The sequence below is a fragment of the Peromyscus eremicus genome, chromosome 1 (assembly GCF_949786415.1).
Source record: "Peromyscus eremicus chromosome 1, PerEre_H2_v1, whole genome shotgun sequence".
NCBI lineage: Eukaryota > Metazoa > Chordata > Mammalia > Rodentia > Cricetidae > Peromyscus > Peromyscus eremicus.
The window spans coordinates 88970662-88997525 of NC_081416.1; the positions used below are offsets into that span (position 1 = coordinate 88970662).

At 48.9% G+C, this 26864-nt stretch overlaps 1 protein-coding gene across 1 annotated transcript in view; it reads right to left on the bottom strand.

Annotated features, from left to right (window-relative positions):
* Positions 1-26864, bottom strand: part of Bmal1 (basic helix-loop-helix ARNT like 1) — a 107575-nt gene that overhangs the window by 64738 nt on the left and 15973 nt on the right. Inside the window, exon 2 of the mRNA XM_059268683.1 lies at positions 17175-17247. The gene's annotated coding sequence lies outside the window, so the exon portion shown is untranslated. The remainder of the gene's footprint in view (positions 1-17174; positions 17248-26864) is intronic.

Consider the following 26864-nt stretch of genomic DNA (forward strand, 5'->3'; position numbering starts at 1 on the left):
CAGATACTGCCGGCCCTGCTGCATAGCTGCTTCCTGGACAGCAGGGGGCACCTCTGCCCAGTGCAGAGGTGTAAATGGTCCTCTGACAAGTCCTAGAGGGAAGCATAGGTGGCATGCAGTACTGGGCTTCCTGATCTGCGGTTCAAACAGCAATGCCCCTGGCACTCACCAGGCCTGCACAGCCCTTAAGGGACTGCACTTTGAGAAGCAGTCTGCTGAGCGCCATGTGTCACTGTGATTACTTCCAGCTCCTTAGAAACAAGGATGCTCCAAGCAGTGTAAAGCAAAACGAGCTCAGGCTAGAATAGAAGCAATCTGCCTCCCAACATGAGGCTCTTTGCTCTCTGTGGGCTCACCTGGGTGTGGACTCAAAGGGCATCGCTTGAGGCCAATGAGAAGCCCTGGGACCCAGTTCCTACCCCAGAAGCATCCTCTCTGAATGGCAGCTCCTGAGTGAACTGACATCTCCCAGAAGAGAACAGAGATGTGCATGTGGACAAGCCCCCGAAACTCATAGTTGAGACCTACATGGTTAGAGGGGCAGGCTTTTTAAAGCAGCCATGCAGGGATGCTGGGAAGCAGGGATCACAAAGCAAGGAACCGCCTCAGAGAAGCCTCCAATCTCCAGTAGTCCTTCCCACTGCGCCTCATGGTACAGGGGTCTACTCCTCATTGACTGATAACATCTACATACTAGTCTTTGCTCTGCTTAGAGCCTGAGCATGAGCTCAGAGGCGCTCTCTCTGCCTTGCTCTGTTCCCTTTGCAGACTCGCAGTAACATCTCTGGCCCTCAGTGATTCCTCTGTGCATACTCATAGAGGAAACGAGCATGTGTCAGACCTCTGCAAGGGTCTGGAACAGGAGAGGCCCCACGGCAATGCTATGGAACATCTGGGCTTTCTGCACAGTGGGGTAAAGCAAGGCTCAGGGAGGGTGCCCATCTGCTCGGGGGGCATATTAGGAAGTGATGGAGCTGGATTTCAAAGCCAGGCATGCAACATGCCGAGCTTGATTTTGCAGTGCGCACCCACTGCTTTCAGAATCTAGAAACAGCAAAGAGTAACAACTTTTGAAGGGTAAGCCACTCATTAGAAAGAACTTTCTTTCCATCAACCACCTAATTAATATATGGCAGGCACAGCTCCAGCAACCCAAGTCCCATTCCCACCTTCACAGAGCACTGACGACCAAAGCCGGAGCAGGATGGAGAATGCTGGGGCTTTCTCTCAGTGGCAATGACAGTCATCATAGCCGTCGCTGTTAGCAACAGCAGGCTATTCCACGGTTCTCTGGAAAAGTTCCAAGAAGAGGCCTGCAAGCACGTCTGTGCCTGGCAGTGGTAAGGTCCTTGGAATTGCCTTTCCCCAAACCAAGAACCAAAAACTTGAATAATAAGAGGGAGACAAGGGAGCATAGTTTTTAAAATTGAAATCTCCCAGATCTCTAAGTTGACAAGTGGAGACTCGTATTGACATGAATTGAGAACATTAATCTCTGCTGAAGCTAAGTTTATCCCCATTATAATCTATACACCACAACACTCCAATCCATCTGATATTTTGGGCCGAGCACCCCCATGCACACACCAGTCTGTCTGCTAACTGCAGGCTCTGGCTTGAATTCATGTGCAAATCAGCAGGTGCATCTCATCCAAACGGCCAGGCTAGCTCTAGTGTGTGAATCTATTTCCCAATTATGAGAAATAAATGCAAGTAGCAAATGTCATCAGACAGGTATTTCCAAACGCTACCAGGGTGTCCTGTGGCCCTTAGACACAAGCATCCTTCAGAAGCGCTAAGCCCTCCACAGTTGCCAAGGAGCAAAAGCATCAAGACAGATGAGCACACAGCCTGACCCTGGGCATGGGGTGCAGCCGGAACTGGCAGACTCGAGGACAATGGCTCATGAAAGTGCCAGGTTTGCGGGTATTTTTCTCATATACTTTTTCTTCTATTGGGACTTGGGTTTATAAACACTACTAGATTCACAAGATAATCCTACACACACACACACACACACACACACACACACACACACACACACACCCCTGCAAGGATAAGGAGCACCATCCTTTCTGCTGTTGCTTGTATATTACTTTTTCCACTAACATAAACGACCACATAGGAAGAGCTCTGCTTTTCACAGCACACGGGTTGCCAATGACTACCACGGGAAACTGTGCAAGATCCTGCAAGGACAACCCAACCATGGAGGATTGCTCAGTCAATGGCTGAAAAGAAGTTGTTGGCTATACAGAATGGAGATGCTACCCAGACTTAGCTTGAGCCAAGTGCTATGACAGGGACAAATGGCACACCCCAAAAAAGAACAGGAATGCCAACATGGGGACCAGAAGGTCTCAAACAAGATGAGCTTGGAAGCAACAGTGTGGGGCAGGGAAAAAAGAAGGCAGGGTGGTCCCTGCATTTTAGCTGTGTAGCCCCAGGATACTGATGGTGATGATAATAACCGTATCTGCAATGTGCTATTAGTGACACAGTATTTAACTCATAGTAAGCACCAGTATATGTTCTTTCTGTCTGTTTTGTTTTTGGTGGAGGGAGTAAGGCAGTACCATGTGTAGCCTAGGCTGGCCTCAGACTCACTGATACAGCCAAAGATGACCCTAAGCTCCTGATTTTCCTGCCTCTACCTGCCAAGCACTGGAATTAGAGGCATGAAATCACCACACCTGGGAACATGTTATTTCCTTTCATTTTCACAGTAACTCTATGGACCCTCTCAATATTATGTCCATTTTGCAGATTTAGGAAAAGAAGTTGAAGAGACTTGAGCAGCATTCCCAAGGGCTGCAGTGAGCGGGGCTCACTCTGAACCTGTCTGGCTCTGAGTCTACAATCTCAAGAAAGGTAAGGAAGGGTAAGCAAAAGGCACATGATCTGTTTGACTCCATGCTTTGCACCCAGGAAGCACTAAGATGTAGCTGCCCATGTTGTTTCTATGCCATGAAGACCCATAGCAGACATGGCAGAGGTGAGAGATGGCCTCTATAGACAATGGCATTTCACTGTACGGGGCTCACACTCACAAATGGAGACTCTGGAGCAAGGCCTAAGAAACTGGGATGCAGCCAGACTTAGAGGTGCAGGCCTGTCACTCCAGCTACTCAACAGGCTTACACAGGAGTAGTCCAAGTTCAAGACCTACCTAGACTACTGGATGAGTTACGGCCAGCCTGTCTCACAGCTGAGCTGGTGTGTGGCTCAGTAGTAGAGTGCTAGCCTAGCATGTGGGAAGCTCTAAATTCAATCCCCAGTACTGCAAGAGGGTGGGGGGATGTGGAGAGAGAGAGTGTGGTAATAGTCTCAGTTGGAGACCCAGGGACACCTTGGTGGGATGCATAAGAATGTGCTTACTCAGAGATAAAGAGATTTTCACCAGAACTGGAGAGGACTGGGTTCTTAGAAGAAAATAAACAGTTCAAGTCTGTAAAGGTTCTTCCCAGAATGCTCCTTGGAGTGCTCCATACAGTGCTACCCAGTGTTCTGCAGAGTGCTCCACAGAGTGATGCTTGGAGAGGCAACAGCCTTACATAACAGCAGGGAGAGTTAGTTACCTGCCTCTCTCCACACCAGCTCATCCCCTCCATGCCATACTATCCCAATACAATCACAGGTCCTCAGAGGATCTCTGTGTCCCACCATCTGTCCCCTCAGCATAGGCTCAGCATCGATTTCCTGGGCCATTCTAACAGCCTTTGAAGACTTCCTGCCACATTCCTCCCACAGCGCGGCCCCCACATTGCCACCAGCTGGCTTTCTAAAATAAAAGTGTTGACCAACATCACTCACCTCCTGAAAGATGTCTGCGGGACAGAATGGCACCAGGTCTGAGAACACATGCAGGCATACCCTAATTCAGCCACAGGTTCATCACAGGCCCCAGAGGGGTGAGAACAATAAAAAAGGCCCCTCCTTGTGGATTTCTATTCTAGAGAAATTCAACACACAGTACACAAGAAGACAAAGTCGTGATGACTGCTAACAGAAATGGCACAAAATAGAGGGATGGGACAATGGTCGGTGGGCTGAGGAAAGGGAACAACGTTTTTTTATAGACAGGTGAGAAATTGCTTGAATGGAAACCAGACCGGAGAAGGCTGAGTGTTGCATAATCATCTGAGATTGAAACATTCTATCCTATAGTGAAGCTCCTCAAGCAGGAAGGTAAACAACTCAAAATAGCATCAGGAAGTCCCCGAAACTAACCAGATTCATTAGGCCCCTCCCCGCCAGAGTAAACAATAAAAGCTGAGAGTCCCTCTCAGATGAGGCAGAGCCAAGCTGCAAAGAAAACTCTCAGACAAGCAAAGCGGCAAAGAAGACTGAGACCAGACCAGCTGCATGGAAGAATCACAAAGCAGCCACGCTGCCTGAAGAGGTGTAGACTGAGGGACCTAGAAAGGACGTTCTCTCTCCAACCTGTTGAGCTGTATGTAGGCTGTGCAGTGTGTTCCAGGTCCCCAGCTTGGTGAGCTGTCGCCTGTGCTGGGGTGGACTTTGGTGATGCAGCTGTCTTTGAGTCATTTCTGCTCCTGGAAGTGACACCAATAAAACTCACTGGTTCACCAAGTTGGACTTTGATGGTATCCGTACTTTAGTCTGTCATGGGTTCCCTATCTGGGATGAAGAGACATGTGTGTTACATCTCCCTAGGAAGAGATTTGTCACACAACACTGAGCCAGGCACAAATGTGAGAGGACAGCAAGTGAGACTGAGGCAAGAAAGAGGATCAGAGGAAGATGCAGAGTCTGACGAAAGGTTGGGTGAGCAGAGAGTGCTTAAGGGGGAGATGAAGGGGTGGCAGGCAAAGGCAAGACATTCGGGCTCTGTTCTAAGCATGCCAGAAAGCCACTGGAGAGTCTGGAACAGAAAGAGACATGATGGCCCTGGCTGCCCTTGCCTGGCTGAGTGAGGAACACTGACAGCAGCAGGACCAGTGTGCCAGAGGTGACCCACTAGGGCAGAGAAGGGCTGGATGAGGGCAGAAAGGGCTGGTGCCTTTCAGACGTACTCTGAGGAAAAGCGCTGTCAGGCAGTGTGAGGAAGGAGAGAAGAACAAGCAGTGGTGACTCCTATATTTGGGGTTTGGATGATTCCAGAGAAGACAGGGAGGAGTGACGAAGAGCAAGGCTGGGTGGGGGTCAGTCTTATCTTTTAAAGGACATATTGGGACTTCTGCTTAGCTACACTGGTCTGGGATGGCCAGGGCATTGGATAACATGGCTCCATGTAGGTGTGTGAGATAAGGGCCCGGGAGCAAGGTCCAGGCTGGCACCAAGACTCAAGGGTGAAGTGTGTCTATTTGTGGACTGTGTGTTTACCACAGCACAGCAACTTGGATGCTCCACTGCCGACTCTAGCCCCAGACATGTACCCTGTGTGTCACCTTTGGACAGGCCCCTATCTCTGCCCAGAGACTCTTCTGCTTGGGATGTAGTTGGTACACTGGCACTCATGTTTTTGGACTTGCTCTAAAGTCACCTGTGAGTCCCTTACTGTCACCCTCAAGCCTTTGCAAGACTGTGGTGGCAAGCCTCTTCCTCTGGGTCCCATCACCTAACCTGAAGCCTGAGCAGAGAGGACATTTAGATGAATGGAGCCCTCGCTGCAGAGAAGCCGAGAAGAAACCACAGGCAGCCGTGACTCGAAGCCCAGCTGCTGTCTGCACTGGAAAAGGCTGCAAAGCCAGGCGCTGGGATGGAAGCACTAATAATGCTCAATGGAGTGGAATGCTTTCTTCCCTTGAGGACTTTCTACCAACAAAGAGCTTCAAGAAATCTAAGCACTGAGCATCTCAGGGGGTGGTGATGTGTGATGAACTTGGTGCCTGGTGAAGGTACGTAGGTTCCAGCTGCAGAAACCCACTGTGCTGGCTAGAATTTTATGTCAACTTGACACAAGCTAGAATCATCAGAGAGGAGGGAACCTCCATTGAGAAAACTCCTCCATAAGGTCAGGCTATAAGCAAGCCCATAGGGCATTTTTTTAATTAGTGATTGATGGGGGAAGGCCCAGATCATTGTGGGTGTGGCCACCCCTGAGCTGGTGGTCCTGGGTATTACAAGACAGCAGGCCGAGCAAACCCCGAGGAGCAAGCCAGTAAGCAGCACTTTTCCATGGCCTCTGCATCAGCTCCTGTCTCCAGGCTCCTGCCATGTTTGAGTTCCTATCCTAATTTCCTTCAATGATGAATAGTGATTTGAAAGCATAAGCCAAATAAACCCTTTCCTCCCCAAGTTGCTTTTGGTAATTAATAGTGGTTCATCACAGCATTGATAACCCTAACTGGGACACCCAGCGAGTCCAAAAATCAGTGCACCAAGAGTCCAGGTTAGACCATTTCATTCTGGGAGTGATGCTGGGAAGCAGGTATTGGACCTTCCCAACATATGGGGGACCAAAGAAGCCAGATGATTTGCTAGGAAGTACAGCATTCACGACCAGAGAATAGGATACCAATGCCAATATACCTCCTGCCACCCACCAGAGCCTCATCTATGGCCCAGGGCCCTGCAGCAGGCAGGGTTTAGAAGCTAAAGCCAGGCATGGGTCTGAGAAGGGTGGTGATTGTTCAGAGTTCCTGAGCAGCTCCCAGCAGAAGGGAAGTGGAACTGACCCTCCACTTCCAGGCTGGCCCCTGCATTCCCTCCCATACTTGCTGGTGTCACCAGTGTCAATAGTTTCCAGCCCCTGCCTACAGCTACCTTAGAAAAACGTGAGTGGGAAAGGAAAGAGTGTGGTCACGTATGATTGTGAAGCACAACAAACACTTCTAGATGACTCGGGGCCCATGAACAGGAAGACAGCAGAGCAGCAGCCTACACCAAGAAGGCTGAAGAACAGCGGCCCAAATCCAACACAGTGCACATACGCTCTAGTGCAAGGGGGGTGGGGGGGGGGAGCTGGGGCAAATAACCGGGGCCTGGCCTTCAGCCGCTTGTGCACGGCCCACTACACTAACCTTTCCAACCCTCAGTTTCCTCAAACACAGGGAGCAAGGCCCAGCCTATTTTCCAAAGCTGCCCGGTGTTCTGGAGACTGAAGGCCAGGCGCGTGTGGCTGACATACAACAAACATGGGGGGCGGGGGCCCGCTGGCGGTCTCCTCACTGCCAAGCAAGCAAAGGCACGGTAAGCAAGAAAAAGGGTGGAGAGAGGCAGCTATGGGAACGTGCAGGTGAAACCCCCGGATGGACAGGACCTCTGAGGGCTTACCGCAGCATAAAGAAACTACTCAAGGAGTACTAGGGCTCAAGGCTAGCCCTGGCTCCACAGCAAGTCTGAGGCTAGCTAGATGAAATGAGACCTTGTTGAAAAATGGGGGGCAGGAGCGGGGACACAGTGGGAAGAAGGGAGAGAAAGGAAAAGGGAAAAGGGAAAATTCTTTAGGAAATTCTATCTGTGTTTTGTGTTTTTGTTTTTTAGGATGCGATGGAAGAAGGGAAAAGCATAAAGAGAGGAAACGGGAAGAGGAAAGAGACACACTAACTTTAATATATCAACACATTGAAAGAAATCAAAGGAAGTTAACGTGCGTGCATACACAAAGAACGATGCTGTCTTGATTGACAGCATTGCCTATTAATTATTCATAGCTTTATCTTCTGTTGAACTCCTATTCAATCTTCAATACCCTACTTGCTTGATAACCTTTTCCAATACACCCCAACCTTCACTACAACCTGGAGAGCCGTTTTCTTGCTACTGTAGTTTCTAGATAGGGTGCAGGTAGCAGTGTAGACCTGACTGGCCTGGAACTTGCTACATAGACCAGGCTGGCTTCAACCTTGTAGTGATTCTCTTCCCAAGTGCTTGGTTTACAACCTAGACCACCATGCCTGACTGGACGGAAGGGGGAAAGACAAAAAGATTATTCCTAACTAATGTCAGAAGATAACAGGAGCTATCGATATCAAATTCTGAAACTGTATACTTCTTTACTAAACTAGACACAAAGCTAGGGATTTTTGGTTTTTGTTTTTTACTATTCACAGTACCTTTCTTTATTCTAGTCCCTGAACTGAAGTCAACCCACTGGTCTAGCAGCAAGTGAAAGTGTGGACGAAGGCACGACCTGAGAACAGCACTTCTCAGGCTCACACATTGCCATGGTTCACTGCCAACGAACTCAGAGGAACGCACTGTTGGGTATTAAATGTTTATCATAAAAAATAGGTCAATTATAGCAGCAGTCATGGACATGCTTCTCTATGCCAGGTGCTGTCCAGGCACTTGGCACCCAGGCTGGCCAATGTGGGTCACACAGCCACTGGGCATGAGGCCAGTAAAGGTCTGTCTGACAAACCTGCCTCAGACAGAAAAATGAAGACCGAGACAACATCATATGACAGGGCTCAGTCATTTCTGTCAAAGCCGAAGCAACAACATATACTTGTGCTGACAATAATAGCGAGGTGTAAGCAGTGATTCTTGTTCCTCATGCACCTCACTGACCCATTACAGCTTCGGCTGGACTCTGAGGCTTTACGTCGTCAGCCGTCTTCCCACAGCTACTGTTAACAAGGATACTTCGAGAAACAAGGCTTGTGATAGCAGATACTAGACAGTTGGTGTTTTCTACACGTCCGAATCACACAAAGGGTACTTCTCTTGTCACAATCCCACCTACGGAACAGAAACAGCCTGAGGATTTGTCTCAGGTCAGGGCACAGCTGACACCCCAAGCAGGCTGTCCCCACAGCCTAGGCCAGGGTGCCGAGTGGTCTTTGAAGGAGGCATGTTGGAGGCTATCTGCACTTCCAGCACATCTCAGTCTGCAGCCAATAATGGTGCCCAGATCCTAGCTGTCAGCCCCTTCCCTGCTCCCACTGTCCCCTTTCCCCACCTGGTCAGAAGCCACTGCTGTTTTCGTTTTCCACACTAAATAACAGTGTGAGTCATCTGGACTTGAGCCAGACTGGCCTTAGAAGGCCCTAGCAGCTTGGTAAAGTGCCCTGGGGAACCCAGCTTCCTCTGCAGCCTAACCCTACAAGCTTCTTGGAGTCTACATGAAGTTTTCCTATCATTGAGCTCTAGGAAGAGAGTCTTGATGGCCACATGAGCCAGTGGTCACAGAGATGCCAAAGCAAGGAGGAGGGTACCTTCAGACTGGGCCAGGAGGAAGTATTTATTTAGCCAAGAGCTACACTATATCTATTATTCAAAGTGGCACATTAGTCCCCTGAAAGGAGGAGGTATAGCTGAGTGATAAATTATGTAAACACACACCAGCAGCAGCAGCATGCACATCTGTATCACCAGCACACACCTGCACCACGAAGCAGCTGCTCTTAAGGAAGTAGCTTCAGTTTCTCCCTTGCCCTTTCGGCAGAACCCTGAGAACCCTAAAGCCAGGGCTGCCGTGGGTCCTTATGGGCTCCAGAAGGTCAAGGACAGCAGGCACACAGGTCATTATGACTTGTATGGTCAGTCATCCCTGGGAGTGTGTGCAGGTCTACACACAAGTCTCTGTCCCTGGAGGCCCAGTGGCCCCTTTCATTACAGAGAAAAAAAAAAAGACAAGGGGGATCAAAGTAGACAAAGACAACAAGAGGGGACAGAAGGACAGACTCCACCAAGCCCAGATTCTTCCTTAGCAGATAGACGGCTCTAATGAAGACCCCAGGAAGAGAGACTTAGGGCTGATTCCATGACACAGCCCAAAGAAGTTCCACAGAGTGAAGGGTCTGCCAGGCTGTTTCACAGTCAGCACCCAGAAAATGGGAAGGGAGACTCCATGGATGAGTGACTGGTCCTTTAGGCTGTCAGTCAGCCCAGTGTGGAGCACCTACTTAGGCCAGGTGGAGCACCTACTTAGGCCAGGTAGTGGAGGCAGTGGTGAACGCCTTTAATCCCAGCACCTGCGAGGCAGAGGCAGGCAGATCTCTGGAGTTGGAGGCCAGCCTGGTCTACAGAGTGAGTAGAGCAGCCAGGACTACACAGAGAAACTCTGGAGAGAGAGAAACGACCTCTGTAATGAATGCTGGCAAGGAGGAGGATGGCACACATGACACAGGACATAGAACAGGCACAAGCACACATGAGCAGCCTGGAACCTGGGACTAGCCTGGCCACTGCCAGATTCCGTCCCGGCCTCAGTGTCCCACATGGTGTCTTCTGGGCAGTCACAACAGTACCTCAGCTGACATTGTCTGAGGCCCTCTATATGCAGTAGCTTCCCACCAAGCACTCTGGCAGTGTTTGACACACACTGAGCTGTCAATTAAGTGGGTAATGACATGCAAAAAACAATGGTGAGACATCCTAGCCTTCTGAGCTGAAGAGGTGGCTCAGGGCTGGAGAGCTCGCCTAGTGTGTGAAGGCCTTAGGTTCAATCTCCAGACCTAGCTTTCTTATCAAGGAGGCTTTCCACTACATCCACTGAAACGCAAGGGGCACACAGACGTGGGACGGGCAGGGCAGGGGGAAAATGCTTTCCATGCAGAGCGAGCAGCTGTGGAAAGCCCCTGCACGGCAAGGCAGTCTGGTAGGCTGGGAAGCAGCTGAGAGCCTTGCACCCTGGTCAGCAAGGCACCGAGGAGTTTAGAGCAGCTCTCTTCTGGGAAGCCTTCCCAGCTAACTTTGAGCACACAGATAAGAGCAGCATTCTTGGCACATCACCCCAGTTCTACACAGAAGAAGGAAGCGAAGGAGACAAGCTGAAGGCCCCCTACAAAAACATGTGCATTGATTTGCTATAAACTCGGTCACTGTGTTAGCTCCTGGAGGAATGCACACACTTGCCTGGGATGCCTGGTCAGAGTCTTGGTATGTCCAGGATGCTCATCAGTACACACTCACGGAGGACATCACAAGACTCCAGATGCAGTAAGGATGTCCTTAGCATCTATGTCCACAGAGGGTGACTAGGGATCCATGCCCTCCAGCCAGACTAGGAGGAAAGGCTACCAGAGAGGAGCTGGCAAGAATCAATACTGGGCTAATTAGGATATCTGCGATTCATCCAAGAAGACAAAGCTGGGTGGACTTCATTCCTAAGAATTCCATGATGGACTATTTTTCACTTTGAATTGCAAATATTATTCCATCAACAACAACAAAATGTAATTGAAAGTCAGAGACAAAGAACATAGAGAATAAACGCTCCTGAAGTCCCAGGATGTTGGGAAACACAACAGTCAGCCACAAATTCCAGCCTGGAACAATCTGCCCCGCACTTGAAGCTAAGAAGGGGTTCAGCCCCATCAAATTCAACCACCAATGAACCTCCCATTCCAGGTCCATCTGATTGCATTACAAATCTGCTGTTTAACTGTGCAAACAGACTCCGCTATCCACACTCTTTCAATAAACATTTCCTGAGCCAGGTGCACTGTGCCGGCTGGGAACAAAGGGGGAGGGGTGTGTGTGTGTGTGTGTGTGCGTGTGTGTGTGTGTGTGTGTGTGTGTGTGTGTGTGTGCGTGCGCGTGTGTGTGCGTGTGTGTGTGTGTGTATGTGTGTGTGTGTGTGTGTGTGTTCCCCACCCTTAAGAAGCTCAGTTTACTGAGCTTTAACAGATAAGTCAACAGCTCCCCTCTAAGTGCCCTCATGTACCAGAGAGCCATGCAGGGCATTCTGGAAGGCAGGAGCAAGGTCAGCTCCAGGTCTGGGAAGGAAATGAGGGGGTGTCCAGTAGAAGAGGGGAAACTGGAACTGAGTCCCGACTTGGGGACTAGTGGCCAGGTTATTCCCAGGGGAGAATCCAGAGCTGGCAAAGGCACTGGAAGTAAAGGCCAATGGTGGCCGGGCTGAGGTTGGAACTGTGAGAATGTGGCAAGTGGTGAACACCAGGAAAGGGGAAGACCACGGGCTCTGGAGGGGGCGTGGCCTTTCCTCTAAAGCCATGGAGGATCCTGTGGAGAGGTTTAAGTAGAAGAAGCCATTTGAGATGTGTGAGTTAGTATTGACAGGAGTGTGAACTAGAATGAAGCAAGAGAAAGATGGATGGGATAACCAGCGATAGAGGACAGAGCCAGCGAGAGAGATGGAGACGGGGGATAGAGGGGTAGATCCCCTTTAAATTGTGAGTCCTAAACAAAACTGTGGGGGAAGAGAAGAAAAATGATTGACAAGGGCCAGTGAGATGGCTCAGCAGGTAAAGGTGACTATCACACGGACATGACAATCTGAGTTGATTCCTCAACCCCATGGTGGGAGGAGAGAACAGATTCTCACAAGTTGCACGCATGCATGTGTACACAGAGAGACAGACAGACAGACAGACAGATTGAATAAAATAGAGTCTTACAAATTGTGAGAACATAGGGGACATTGGATATGCCAGCTGAGAGAAAGGACAAGCCAAGGATGGGTCTGGAAGTGCAGAGGGAGCCAGGCAAGGGGCACTCGGATGAGGAGGGTGACAGGTGTTGGGAGACAGGGCGAAGTCTGGCTGTGAGGCAGGTCTACAGGGCTTTGGGACAAAGGAGTACAGATGGGCTCTGCCAGAAAAACATCAGGGAGATGAAGAAGGGGCCAAGCAGGACCTTCCACAAAAGATGGAAAGAGGGCAGAGGACAAGCGGACTGAAGAGGGAGAAGGAGAGCCCGGGCACAGTAGGCCAGTGGGACGACCCAGGGCCAGAATACTGAGCACAGCCAGAGACACCTCAGGAGATTGCCCTTGACTGAGGAAGCATGGGCAAGGACGTCGTGAGCAAAAGACCAAGAGGAGGTGTGGAGGGCACAGCTGACAAGCCCATTCCCCTCCAAGAGCTTCGACGTTTCCTCACAGCTCCCACTTTGCTTGTAGGAGAAGCCTTCCCTGAACCCCCTATCAGCCCAATTATCCCCTCACTCTCTATCTCACTTTACATTTCACTGTGAGCATTCCTGGTGTTCTAGACATGTCTGCCTTGTGATGACAGAAACCCTGTTCCCCTGTCACCACCTGCCATCTATAGTGCGCAGGAGAGCTGGCCCTGGGGGCACAAGAGCAGGAGAGCTGGTCCTGCCCCTCACCTGCTGCAGCACACGGGAAATCAGGCCCTGCACCTTGCCTGGAGAGCACACTAGAGCTGACCCTGTTGGTGGGGGCACAGGTGAGCCGGTCCTGTGTACATGAGAGCAGAAGAGTGGCACCTGCCACCTCAAGTGGCACATGCCTCCTTCCTAGTATGCCATGTGGTGGCATGGGTGGGGGATATACGCCCTCCACCCCCGCCCCCTTGTCAGCTTCAGCAGGTGGGAGAGCCAGCTCCAGGAGCATGAGAACCGAAGAGCCGACCCTGTCCCTTATCAACTGCAGCAATTGGGAGAGGGGGCCATATACCTTGTCTGGGCAAAACAGTAGAGCTGGCCCTGGCAGTAGGAGTGTGGAAGGGTAAGAAACTGGCCCTGCTCCCTGCGGCTTTGGGTGAGCTAGCTGAGGCAGTGCTGAGAGTTTGCCCTGGCGGTGAGGATGAGGGAAAGCTGGTGGGCTGACCAACCCAGCTACCACCAGGCCCAGAACCAGGCCTATGAGTTAGCCCATCCCATCATCCACCTCAACTATGTACTGCTAGAATATTGTGAAGGGACGGATTTGCAGATCCAAAGCTCCAGGATCTCGATGACACATAACAACAACAGGATATCCATGAGGAGTCCCAGTGAGGGCCCATCGATTGTGTAGCAAGTCAGAGGCCTCGAGCCAGACCAATGATCCATTGCAAAGAACACTCACAAATAAAGACATTTGGACTAAGGGGTATACTGTGTGGCTCACTGGGCCACACCACTGCCTCCATACCGAAATTTTCTTTTCCATTTTTTTTTTTAGGCTATACTTTTAAATTTCGTTTCTTTTTTATGAGGGGGGGGGTTTACAAGGGCAGAGGGCAGAGGTGAGGGGACAAGGAGATGAGTGAGATTGGGATGCATGATGTAAAATCCACAAAGAATCAATTAAAAGGTTTTTTTTTTAAATTTAGAAAGAAAAAGAAAAAAAGAAAAAGAAAAAAGAAAACCCATACTGTGTCACCTCTATAACTGTGGTACTGAGAGCAAGGCCCAGCATATATTTGAAAACTTGGTCCCCAGTTGGTAGAACTGTCTGGGAAGGATTAGGATGTGTGGCCTAGTTGGAGGAGGTGTGTCACTCAGGGCAGGCTTTAAGGTTTCAAAAGCCTACACCATTCTCAGTTAGCTCTCTTGGCCTGGTGGTTGTATCCCAAGATATAAATTCTCAGGTACTGCTCCGGTGCATTTCCTGCTAGCATGCTCCCTGACACAACAGTTATGGACCCTACCCCTCTAAAACCATAAGCCCCAAATTAAGCACATCGTTTTATAAGTTGTTTGGTCATGGTGTTTTATCACAGCAAGACAAAAGTAATGAAGTCAGTATCCCATGTCACCCGGTTCTCTGGAAATAACAAATAATTAATGAGCACATGACATACTCCAAGCCTGACTGTGCTAGCTGCTGGGGACCTGGTGAGAAAACAAATCGGGACCTGCCTTTGCAGCTTGATGCTGGAGATGAGCAGACACTGACATGAGCACGGACAGAAGAATCGTGACATCTCGCCACAGAGCTAGCGCTGGAATTCCAACCTCATGCCTTCTGTGGCATCTCTCTCCAAACCCAGCACCGCCACCTTCTCCAACTGAAGGATGATCTTCCTGGGATGTTATTAAGTGCTTGAGGTTTGACTGTCACCTCTTTCAGATTTTTAAACATATCTCACTCTGTTTTTTCAAGATAGGGTTCCTCTGTGTAATAGCCCTGGCTGTCCTGGAACTCACTTTGTAGACCAGGCTAGTCTCAAACTCACCAAGATCTGCCTGGCTCTGCCTCCCGAGTGCTCGGATCAAAGGTGTATGCCACCACACCCGGCTCGTTTCTCACCCTTTTAACAGGCTCCTAAAAAGTAGGAATACCTACCCTATGCTCTCAATGGTTAATCCGACTTCATCTATTTCTACATAAGAGGGAGAAGAAATCCCAGACTTAGTTAAGAGAAAGCAAACAGCACATGTCAGGGGTCATGCAGAAGTGGGTTCCAATCCCTTGTTATTTTGGACAGGCTATTCAACTTCTCCGTGACTGGGTTTCCTTGTTGCTGAAACCAGAATACTGACTCTCCCAGCAGAGCTCATGCAAAGTTGGAATGAAAAGATGCACGTGGAGGGCTTAGGACTGCTCTTGATACAGGGTGAGGGGTCAGTCAACGGTGGCTCAATCGGCACACCCACTGCTTCTGTTGGTCTCGACCTGCTACCTTCATCCAAACCAAGTCAAAAACGTGCTTAGAATTCCAACCACAGAGCATATGTCAAGATGCACAGAACACAAACTGGTCAGTGGCCTGAGGAATAACCTCAAATCCCACACACTTGTCCAGACTCCCTCAGTAATTCTGTTTAATTTCGGTTACTCTATTTTCTCCTCCATTTTATGCGAATACAACCATTTCCCCCAGATCACAGCAAGAGTCCAAACCCAGGCTGGATTCCGCAGTGCAAGTTGTGGCAGAGTTAGGAATGCCACACCTCAAAGCTAGCCTAAGAACACAATCGGAAGCCCAATGTACACACAAGTGCCAACACACTCAGCTCCAAGAAAGGCAAGGAGGACCGGTCACAACATGCTTGGCCTGCCTCAGAGCTATAGGATAGGCTCTTCTGACATACAAGTACCCTTTTGCCTGGCCTCTGGGTGCCTCTCACCTCCTTCCTTCCACCCCAAGCTATGCATGGTTACCAAAGCTCAGCCCTCCACTTATTCAAAACTACCGTGTGCAGCTCGAGAGATGGCTCAGCTGTTAAGGGCTAAGGCTCACACCCAAAACTATGATGTCCATTCTACATCTCCAGCCGTAACTGTCTCAGTCCAGGCTTCAGTTCTGGATCACCACCTGCAAACTGCACATTTCCTATGGATGAGCCAATGCCACCTTAATTCAATATTTCTGAAAACAGTGGCAGACGAGCAGATGAAGTTCAGTGGCTGAAGACCTGTCTAACTTGCTTAAAGGCCTGGGTTCAGTCCTCAGCATGGCAGTCAATCCATCAATACCAACGTCAACTATCTCTTCCCAGCCCCAGTGCCTGTATTTCTGTTGATGGATGATACTGTTATGAAACACCAAATTTCAACTTTCAACTTTGACCCCTGTCTTTGGAGTCTCAAAGACAGAAAGTCAGAGGGGCTCTTCCCTTGCAGTCTCCCATCGACTGCGGATCTGCTGCTGGCCACACGACAGCATGTGTGCTACCACTATCACCCCCGTCACTTCTTCCCTCAATAGAACTTGAACAGATTCCCGCTGTCTTGGAAATAAGTCTAAGTGCCTTAGCTGGAACTCGGGGCTCTAGAAAAGGAGTTGAAAAGCAACAGACCACAGGTCAAATCTAGCCTACCCCATTTCTGTAGATAAGCTTTCACTAGAGCAAGCCACACCCCCTCATTTACATAGCATCCTGGCTGCTTTCAGGGACCAGCAGAGCTGAGTAGCTCTGACAGAGGCCACGTGCACTGGTCCTTCACTGAACAAGCGTGCCGACCTGGGCTGTCATTGTCAGATGGCAGCAGACCCACCAAACGTTTTGTCCGCGCTGCTTCAAAGCTTTTGTTCCTGCTGGTCTGTGGATGGGCCCACTTTCTTCACACCCTATATTCATATTCCCATGTACAGAAAATCTTATTTCATCCTCGGACTGTTTTCCATTCACCTTTCCTTCTTAAGACAATGCCAAAGCACCACTTGTCTGTGAGGTCAAGCTGCATCCATCCAAGCCTGTTGGTTCTCCTCCTCTGACCTCTGTCTACACCAGTAGTTCCTAACCTTCCTAATACTGCAATCCTTTAAAATAGTTCCTTACCTTACAGTTACCCTCAACCATAAAATTATTTTCATTGATACTTCATGACTGTTATGAATTGCAATGTAAGTATCTGATATTCAGGATATCTGATATGTAACCCCTGTGAAAGGGTCATTCAACTTCCCAGGGGGGTCTAGACCCACAGATTGAGGACCATTGGTCTATACCAAACACAAAATCCTAGAGTGAGAATTCCTATCCTTTCTGCTCATGATACAGACTTCTCTGGGGCTCAGGCTTCATAACCTCCACTGGGTACCTGCAATAATAACAAGCTTGTCCTTCATCCCAAACACAACCTCAACTTCATCATTTGGTAAAAAGGCATCAAACAAACTTACCAATGAAGGCCTAGGGTTCCACATTTGAAATCTTAAATTTGGTTCCAAAAGCGTACACTGTAGCCAACACCACCTGAAAGCAAGGAAACACAAGGTTAGCTCTAAAAGAGAATGTTCCATGTTCTCTTCCAAGTGGCACTGTGCATTAAGTTTTGACTAGCCATTCTCCTAGGATGCCAGCTCTGCTTCCGTCTAGAAAATCTCAGCTTACCCTGTAAACTCATTGGCCTAGAGGCCTCCCTGACATCCCAGGCACTGCTTCCTGCCTCAGCTTCCATGAACACTGGTGACATGTCTGTGATAACACATGACACACTGTATATGGCAGGATTTCTTATTTGGGGGCTGAAGGGTTCTGGACTACAGGTTTTTCTGAGATATTTGTAGAATTCACCCTACTTCTTGAATCCGCTGTCTAGAACACCACAGGCATTTAGATGGTCCTCAATAAATGTGTAAATGGATGAGAAAACAATCCATTCAGTCCATCACCACATGCCTGGGTTCTAAACTTCTGCTAGAGCATGGTTTTCACCATAGGAATACATGCCCCAGTCTCGTTCTTTGAATAGGTGATAGTTTTTCAGAAGGATTAATGAGATTAATCTAAAGGCATACCTTGACAATGACACACCCCCTAGGCAGAAACCTTCAGAGGCTCCCAGAATCAAAGCCAGGATGTCAGGTCTGTACCCAACTGGCTCAGGCTTACTTGGCAGCCTGAGCTCACCTGGATTCCCCAGATGGACTCTACTGTCCAGAAAGATAAGACAGACAGTGAATCCTCAAACACAGAGGCCCCATCATCATTCTCTCTAGTTGGGTATCTTCTTCCACTGTCTGGACCACCTGCTGATACCACCCATTCCAACACTGTAGCCCATACCAGGTTCATAATTCCCCCTCAAGTGTGATTCTCCCTTAAACTGTGGTGAAATACATGTAAAAAAAAAAGTTCATAATCTCAACCATTTGGCAATATACAGCTTGGCAGTATTCAGTATGTACATATTGTACAACCACTGTCACCATCCACCTCCAGAACTCTCTTCATTATAGAATGGAAACTATATCTAAGCCCCTGGGACCAGTAAGTCCTAGTAAAGCATGAATGAATGAATGAACGAATGAGTGAATACCCTGCTGAACAGTACCATGCTCCTACAGTCACATCTTTTCCAGATTCATTTCAATCCATCTTAAATCTCACACACACACACACACACACACACACACACACACACACACGCACGCACACGCACACGCACGCACGCACACACGCATACGCTTCCCTTTGGGCAGAAACTCAAACCCATCTGTAAGGTGGAACACATGACCGTGACCTGTCCTTCAAGCCACTAGACCCACGGTCAGGTCCTGCTCCCCCACTGAGCTCTCGACCTCAGTCAACCACCACTTTAGCTCGACACTCTCTCTGCCGTGGCTTGCACACTTTCTTGGTTTTCCACTCACTTCACTGGCCCATTCTCTTTGTTTCTTTCTCCTTAGTTTCCCAGGTTTTCTATCAGAGGCCTCGGGGCCTACTTCTCTTCTCTCTCTGAGGTCACCTCCTGGTGGTCTATCTAGTCTGATTCAAATATGACCTCCGCACCTGATGCTCACCCAGATTTTCCTCCCAGCCTGGGCCTCTCCTTTGACCAACAGTCATTTGCTGTGGTCAAGGGCACAGGGCTCTATGTAGACCACAGCAGGTGTCTCAGGCTCAGCACATCTAACACAAACTCCATCCTTCCCAGACTAGCTCACGGCAATGTGAGCATCTCAGTATAGGCAACTTTTCCAGCTGCCATTCTGAGGCCTCACCTTTCCCTCCATATCCAATCGTCACCCAAACATGTTTTCACATTCCCATATATTAGCATGGTCATTTCTCCTCACCTCCTCTGCTGTCACCATCCTAGACTGTTACAACAGCTTCCTAATGGGGTCCTCACTTCTACCCTCAGGGCCATTCACACCTCTAGCCATAGCTGATTCTCATTAGAGGAAGAAGTCTGTTACTACATGAGTCACATCAGGTCACTTTGCTTGAATCCTTCAAAGTCTTCCCAGCAAGGATGCTGGAGGAACTGGCATTTCTAAACCTAAAGGCCCTGGGGCAGGTGACCAGGCAAGCAGGGTCTCCAGGTCAATGCACACTCCCCCCAACCGCTATCTATCATCCCTTTTTGGGCCTGGCAGTCCTGATGCTCTCATATTCTGACTTCCTGAAGAAAGGAAACATTTGAAGGGACTGAGAGACTGGAAGTCGGTGTCACCTTCCAGCTTATGGTACCAGTAAGAGGTCAAACTGTCAGTCGGAGCATGAGATACATGGGATCTCCCACTACTTAAGTTAAGGACTTTCAAAAATTGCCTTATTGATGTCCAAAAATCAGGTTCACCTTCCACAGCATGAATATTTAGCCCCCAAGGGGTGAAAACCCTTCTTAACCTTCTCTTTCTTCTTTCAGTCTCCAGCTGGTCACTAAATCTTGTTTACCTTTCTGTCTCCACACCCTATCCTCTGTTCCACAAACTGACACCCCTGACTAGAGGTAAAATTCAAATGCAGTCATTCAGAAGCCATAGCGGGGGGGGGGGGGGCAGCCCTCCTTGGAGCCTCATAACCATCCCAGCCACCTCCATACACAGATTCCCAGTCACTATATCATACAGGATCTGGTCTGGTTCTAACGAAACCTAAACGAAGAATCCCTGCATTATTGTACCATACAATCTTCAAAATCTGTTAGAGTAAGCCACAATACACTCACTTCATCTGCCCTGGGTGCAGATCCTAAACAGGCTGCTTGCCTGGACAAGGATAGGAACACTTCCGTCCCTGGCCCATCGGTGACTGGTCCAAAAGATAGGCACATCTCCAAAACAAGCTAATCAGAGCCTTCTTTTAGAACTGATTGCCAGAGGCAGAAAAAAACACCCCCCCACACCAAGTGGTAAACTGAGGCTGCCAGCAGCTGTGCCCTCAGCTTATCTAGAGGTAGCAAGACTGGTGGCCACACAACAGGGGACAGGAACCAGAGGGGTCACTGGCAACATCAGCCCCTACCCCAGAGTTCAGCTTCCCAGGTGACCTCCTACACCCTTTGCCCAATACGGACCCAGTAAGTTCCTCTTACACCTGTGCTGGAAGTGGGGTTTTGTGGCCTCTCTTCTTTTCTTCCTTTGCTTATTCGTTAGGTCAAGAACAGTTCCCAGCATGTGGTACTCAATCATTTACTAAGTGAATGAAGCAAGCACATTGGCTCCAGGGTAGAAAGACTGGTGAAGCCCAGCTCTGTCATTCCCTAGCTGTGTGATCTGAGGCAAGGTTGTCTAGCCGTGTGTGTGTGTGTGTGTGTGTGTGTGTGTGTGTGTGTGTGTGCAAGAGCCCAAATGTTTGCAAGTACATGTGTCAACACATGTTTATGGAAGCCAGAGAACTATCTTTGATGTTGTTCCTCTGGTTCTCTTGCACCTTCTTTTCTGAGACAGGGTCAACCTGCCAAGTGCGCTAAGGTGGCCAGCCCACCCCAAGAAGCTGCCTATCTCCAACTCTGCAGCACTCAGATTAGCATTGTAAACTACCATGACCTACTTTTCCACATGGGATCTGGGGATCTAACTGGGCTCTCAAGCACTTTACCTCCTGAGCCATCTCCTCCCTATCCTTTCATGACTCAGTTTCTCTGTAAAAAGCAGGGAAGCCACAGTACCTACTCTTAGGGGTTAGGAATAATTAAGATCATGAACAGAAAATCCCTTCCTTGGCAACATCTCAGGCTCCCCAAATGCTAACTGCTCTTGTCATCAATTCCAGGCCAGAGGCCCAGTCTTGGCTTCAGACCCTCCCTCACAGGTCATTAGGGCTGTGACATAAGGAAGAAAGGAACAGTAGGAATAGATGGAGTCAGATTAGCAATTGAGAGCATAGGGTAGATGTTCCTACTTCTCAGGAGTCTGTTAAAAGGGTGAGACACAAGCCAGGTATGGTGGTGCCTGCCTTTAATCCCAGCACTCCAAAGGCAGAAGCAAGCAGATCTCTGTGAGTCTGAGGCTAGCCTGGTCTACAGAGCGAGTTCCAGGACAGCCAGGGCTACACAGAGAAACCCTGTCTTGGAAAAAAAAAAAAAAGAAAGAAAGAAAGAAAGAAAGAAAGAAAGAAAGAAAGAAAGGAGGGAGGGAGGGAGGGAGGGAGGGAGGGAGGGAGGGAGGCAGGGAGGGAGGGAGGGAGGGAGGGAGGGAGGGAGGGAGGAAGGAAGGAAGGAAGGAAGGAACTCTCCCGGGAACAATCAGCCAACAGTTAGTGAGACTCAAGAGTTAGCCAGAGTTCTCAGTAAACTGCCGATGATCAGGGACCCAAGACAAGTGGTGGCAGAGAAGCATGTGGCGCGTGCAGGAAAGTACTGCCACAGACAGCACCACCCAGGTGATGAGAAACACTCTGCGCCTTTTAAGAACCAATTTTCACAGCAAAGCTTAAAGAGGGAGAGAAGCTTCTTACATCATGGGGACAAGGTAATAAGGCTATAAAAAGGGAACCACACAGAACCCACATGGGCCCAATTTTCGAGGAAAAACAGCGATTGCCACAGCACTTAGGGTGGGGGAGGAGTCACACTCAGGCCTCAGCATGAAAACAGCTTTCCCAAGTAATCAGGCTGCAGAAAAGCTCCTGGGTCTGCCAAATGAGCAGGGCTGGCTGGCTCTCTTCTGTCCCCCTTGTCCTACTCCCTGCTTTCTACAGATAACACGATGGGACAGTGCAGTCCAGTGGCTGTGCTCCAACAGGGCCCAGCACCGTCAGAAGAGGCCCTGCTGCCCTCCCTAGAGGCCTTCTTCTCACTTCTGTCTGAGCCTCATGGGCAACTCCGCATCATCACCATCTCCGACCCTCCTCTTGCATCCCTGAACCCCTAAGCATATAGCATCTGCTTCTTTTCAGCTCTCATGCCCACTGTTCCCCAATCAGGGCATCTGAGAAGGGCGCTTTCGTGGTTAGCAACACAGAGCCTTGAGGTGTATGGGCGTGGCCACTAGCTGTGTGATCCTGGGTAGTTAACTCATTGCTACAAGTCTTAGCTTACTCGTCTGTAAAATGGAGAGGCAGACATTCGAGACCCTGTGTGGATTATATGAGCCAGTTCATACAGGCTTTAGAATCACACCTAGAAACAGCTGCACCCAAAAAAGAGTTAGCCTAAAGTGCAAGCTGTGAACATTGGGGCACACGCCCAATATTTTGATGGAAATGCAACACAGCTCATATCCTTACAGCTTGTTCTCTCCCTGAGCTTTTACATCTGCTGGAAACGCTTACCCTGCACTTCAGCCCGCCCTTTCAAGGTGTTGAGAAAAATCAGCCACCTCCACAAACCTTCCTTGACTCCCTTTCTTAAGAGGTGGGTGGGCCGGCATTTTAATCTCTTGAATAAGCATCCTTCAGCCTGTTGTGTGGGTCCATTCCCAGGTCACAAGCTTCTCAGGAACAAGGGGTTCTGGGATCTTTCTCCCCAGTGTTTACTCCTTGCAACCTTACATGGTATGTAGACTCAGTAAACATTTGCTGGATTAAGATGAATCATAAAGACTAGAGCCAGGGTCCACAAAAACAGAAATAGCAGAAACGGGAGCAAGGCACTGTGGATGCAGCCTATTTGAGGCCCTGGGTTCCAAGCCCAGTACTGAAAAAAAAACTAACAAAACCAACACCCCAAATCCAGTGTTGACCTAAGGCTCAACCCAGTACCAGGGACCAAGTCATGGTGTGTGTTGGTTTCACCCTAGTCACTTCCTGATGGCCAACAAAAAGCCAAGATCAAAGCCTTTCCACACATGTGCAGTGCCCTCCACCACCTGTTCACTCAGGGGTGATCTTTCTTCCCTCTGAAATGCTGTTTGCAGCTGGGCATGGTGGTCCACACTTGCAATCCCAGCACTAGGGACACTGATGCAGGAAGATCACAGGCCAACAAGAAAAAAAAAAAAAAATTTATTTACTTCCTTGTCTTGGGGCATTTCTTAAAGCACCCTTAAGGGAATCCATGCTTTATTTCATGATTATTTTAATCAAAGCATCAGGTGTAGGGAGACAAAACGTCCTCGGTTTTCACAGGCTGATTGCTCCTTAAGAGGATTTATTGATTCAACCTCCCCACACAGACAAATAAATTATGGCCACTTTTTGCTTAGACCTCCTTTCACATTAGTTACCCAGCTTCTTCACTCATGAAAAATACAACAAAGATTGTCTCCGGCTTGAAGTACATTTTTAAAATACATTTTTCACAGCATTCTATTTGAAAAAAGAAAATCCGATTCTGTCAAATCTTGGGCCATTGCCATTAGCTAGATAAACGCCAACTTAATGAAATGATTCTGTAACACACAAAGATGCTTAATGCAGCATTAGCTGAAAGAATAAAAATTAGAAGCAATCGAAAACCTGCTCCATTACAAGCTCCCAGCTCACGGAAAATATTCTCTGGATAGATAGAATAGTATGCAGCCATCTTTAACAAGCATGGGGGAAAGATTAAAGGAAGATACAATGTTGAGGGGACAGAGGACAGGGTGGTTCCTGCACGTAGGCTGTCCCAGCTGGGGCAGGACAGGTTCATCCTTGAAGTCAAAATCAAGGGAAATGAGAGGAAAGTTGGAAGGAAATCTCAGCACACAGGGCTGGAAAGGCAGTCAGTCTGGTGGGTGCTGGTGTGACAGGGGGAAAGACACAGACCACCCTTCACTGGTTGCTCTGGCTATTTGTCCCCAGGTCCTAGATGCCCCTAAACATGAGCCTGTCCTTCCCCAAAGGCACCAGGCCTTGCTGAGCTCCTGTTCCATGGAAAGTGTTCCTCATCCCCCTAGAACGCTCTTCTATGTGCTTTCCAATTTTGCCAGCTCTACCCCGCCTTGCCCAGTGGATTTGGGCAAGTGGTTCACTCTCTTGTCTGGGAACAGTGGCATTGCTTCCTAGGCCACGGCGCCAGCCCTGAGTCCACCCCCCTGCTCCGCTCTGGTCTAAGGGCTAGAAAGATGGCTCAACATGTAAGAGTGGTTACTGCTCTTCCAGAGGACCCAAGTTCAGCTCCCAGCATCCATGGAGGGCAGTGCGCAACTCCCTCTAACTTCAGGTTCAGGGATCTGACCTCCACTTCTAGCGTCTACAAGGGCCTACATGCACACATGCACACCCCACATATTGACCCCATAAAGGGAGGTCTGAAAGTATGCTTGGGCTGTAAAGAATGTGAATGGCACATTCCAAATAGGAGCAATGATACCCAGAAGCTAAGCAACACCTGGGTCCCCAAAACTCTTGGCCACATTCTCAGTGACTGAGATGGGCCCCAGGACTCCAGGGCCCCAGGTAGGAGACAGGAAGCAAAAAGCCTGCAAATTGAAAACGCAGACCCAACTCCCCCATCCTGCTGAATACAGCTGAACCCCAAAGTCATCCTGAGAAGTAGAAGGAACTGTGAATGTAAAGCTACAACAAACCCTAACCCATCTGGGCTAAAGTTTTGAGGAGAAAAAGCCTATTTTTCAATGGATTGTTCTTCCCCTAGATCTTCTGTAGGCCTCTTTTCTACATACAGTGATTATAGATGCACTTTTACTGGAAGATAAGGATAACAAACACGAATGGTAACAAGCTCCCTCACCACCAAGAAAATCAACTGTGTTCAGTAGCAGAGACTTCCAGCCCAGCAGGGGATCAAAACAACCCTGCATGAATGACTTGGTTAGAAGTTACAGTAGGTGGGTAGGAGCGGGTGAGAAAGCTTAGAGTCAACTGACTCCTCCAACCTCTTTAAGAGATTAAATAACTGAGCTGGAAAGATGGCTCAGCGGTTAAGAGCACTGGCTGCTATTCTAGAGGATCGGGGTTCAATTCCCACCACCCACATGGCAGCTCACAACTGTCTGTAACTCCAGATACGGGGTTTCTGACACCCTCACACAGACAAATATGCAGGCAAAAACACCAATACACATGAAATAAAAATAAATCTGTTGAGAGAGAGAGAGAGAGAGAGAGAGAGAGAGAGAGAGAGAGAGAGAAATAGCTTAAATTTTTCCTCACCGCATCAAACAGGGATGAGACAAGTTTCCAAGGCTATTTACTCTTTGGCTATTAAAGAAGCATCACTAGGTTTATGGAAAGAAGACTTGTCTCTCCATAAAGCTAAGGGTCCAACGGCTTTCTAAGAAAAGCAAATCCAAAGAGTGGGACCAGGGACCATGCCTCAAGATTTGACAGGAAGGTCTAGAAGACTTCATGAAGATGCTCTGGGCAATCACAGACCTTGCCCTGCCATCAAGCTTTTTTGAGTCACCTGAAGCTCTGTATACAGTGATGCCCAAAAGATCTCTGAGCACTAGTGGCCAGAATTTCAGAAAGGACAATAAAGGTAGTAATTTCTCAGTCTGTTTGAAGGCTAAATCTGAGCTATCAGGAAAGGGATTGGGGGTAATGAGGAAGTACGGAGGAGGAGTTCATTAAAAAACAGTCCCCTGAAGGCAGCAGCCAATATCCTAGCTGAGCCTCCTTAGATGCTGAAAATAACCAGAGAGAAAACACAAGGCTGCCTCACACAAAGCTGCTGCATGCACTAATCCGGACTCTTAGATCAAGACTGGGGCTTACTGGTCTTCAGAAAAGCTAGCTGCCTCCCAGGGGCAGCTCAGAGATAGTCACCTGGAATGGCTAAGCTAGCTCATGCCTTCAACTTGTGATTCTCCACCTGCAGGCCTGGCCTGGCTCAGGCTGTCAAGCACTCAGTCCTCCTGAGAGGTATCTTGATCTCATTCCTCCACACCAGTGGTTCTCAGCCTGTGGGTCTCAACCCCTCCGGTGGTCATATGACCCTTTCACAGGGATTGTATATCAGATATTCTGCAAATCAGATATTTACATTATGATTCATAACAGTAGCAAAGTTATTGTTATGAAGTAGCAACAAAAATAATTTTATGGTTGGGGGTCACCACAACATGAGGAACTGTATTAAAGGGTTGTGGCATTAGGAAGGTTGAGAACCACAGTTCTACACCAACAAGGAGAGCTGGAAGGCACAGACCTTGGAATTAAGAGTCCTGCTTTCCCCTCCAAACTCTGGTCCTCCAGTGCCACCATTAACAGACACTTTGTACCTCCTCTGGGGCCGGTCTCATAGCCTGTAATCATCTTCTTCATTGAGCTACCAGTTAGCCTCCTCTCTCTCCCAAAAGCTCCTCTCAGCTGAGACTAGGTCAGTGGCTCACCCCTGTAGCCCGGCCACTACTTGGAACAGAGACTGCCATACTACAGGATCTCAATAGATGAACAAGAGCTTGGAAACTGACTTCAGACGCCAGTCAGACACTTCAAGAGCCACATCTAAGCCTGCCATGCCACGTACAGGCCAAGCCCCAGAGGGATGGGTAGCCCAATGTCCTCTCCAGTCAGTGCCTGTAGCATGAATCTTAGATGGTCTTATTAATAAAAACAAACCTGAGGACAGTTATTGGGGTGAATGCTGGAAGATCAGAGAGACAGAACAAGTCACAGCTAACCTCACCTCACCAGTTCCTCAGCTGGTCCTGTTTCCTCAGACTGGAAGCCTCTGAGTCTTCATCCAGAATGAACTGCTGCTAGAAGCCTGAAAGCTTAACCAGCCAAAATGCTTCTAGTTTCTGGTCCTC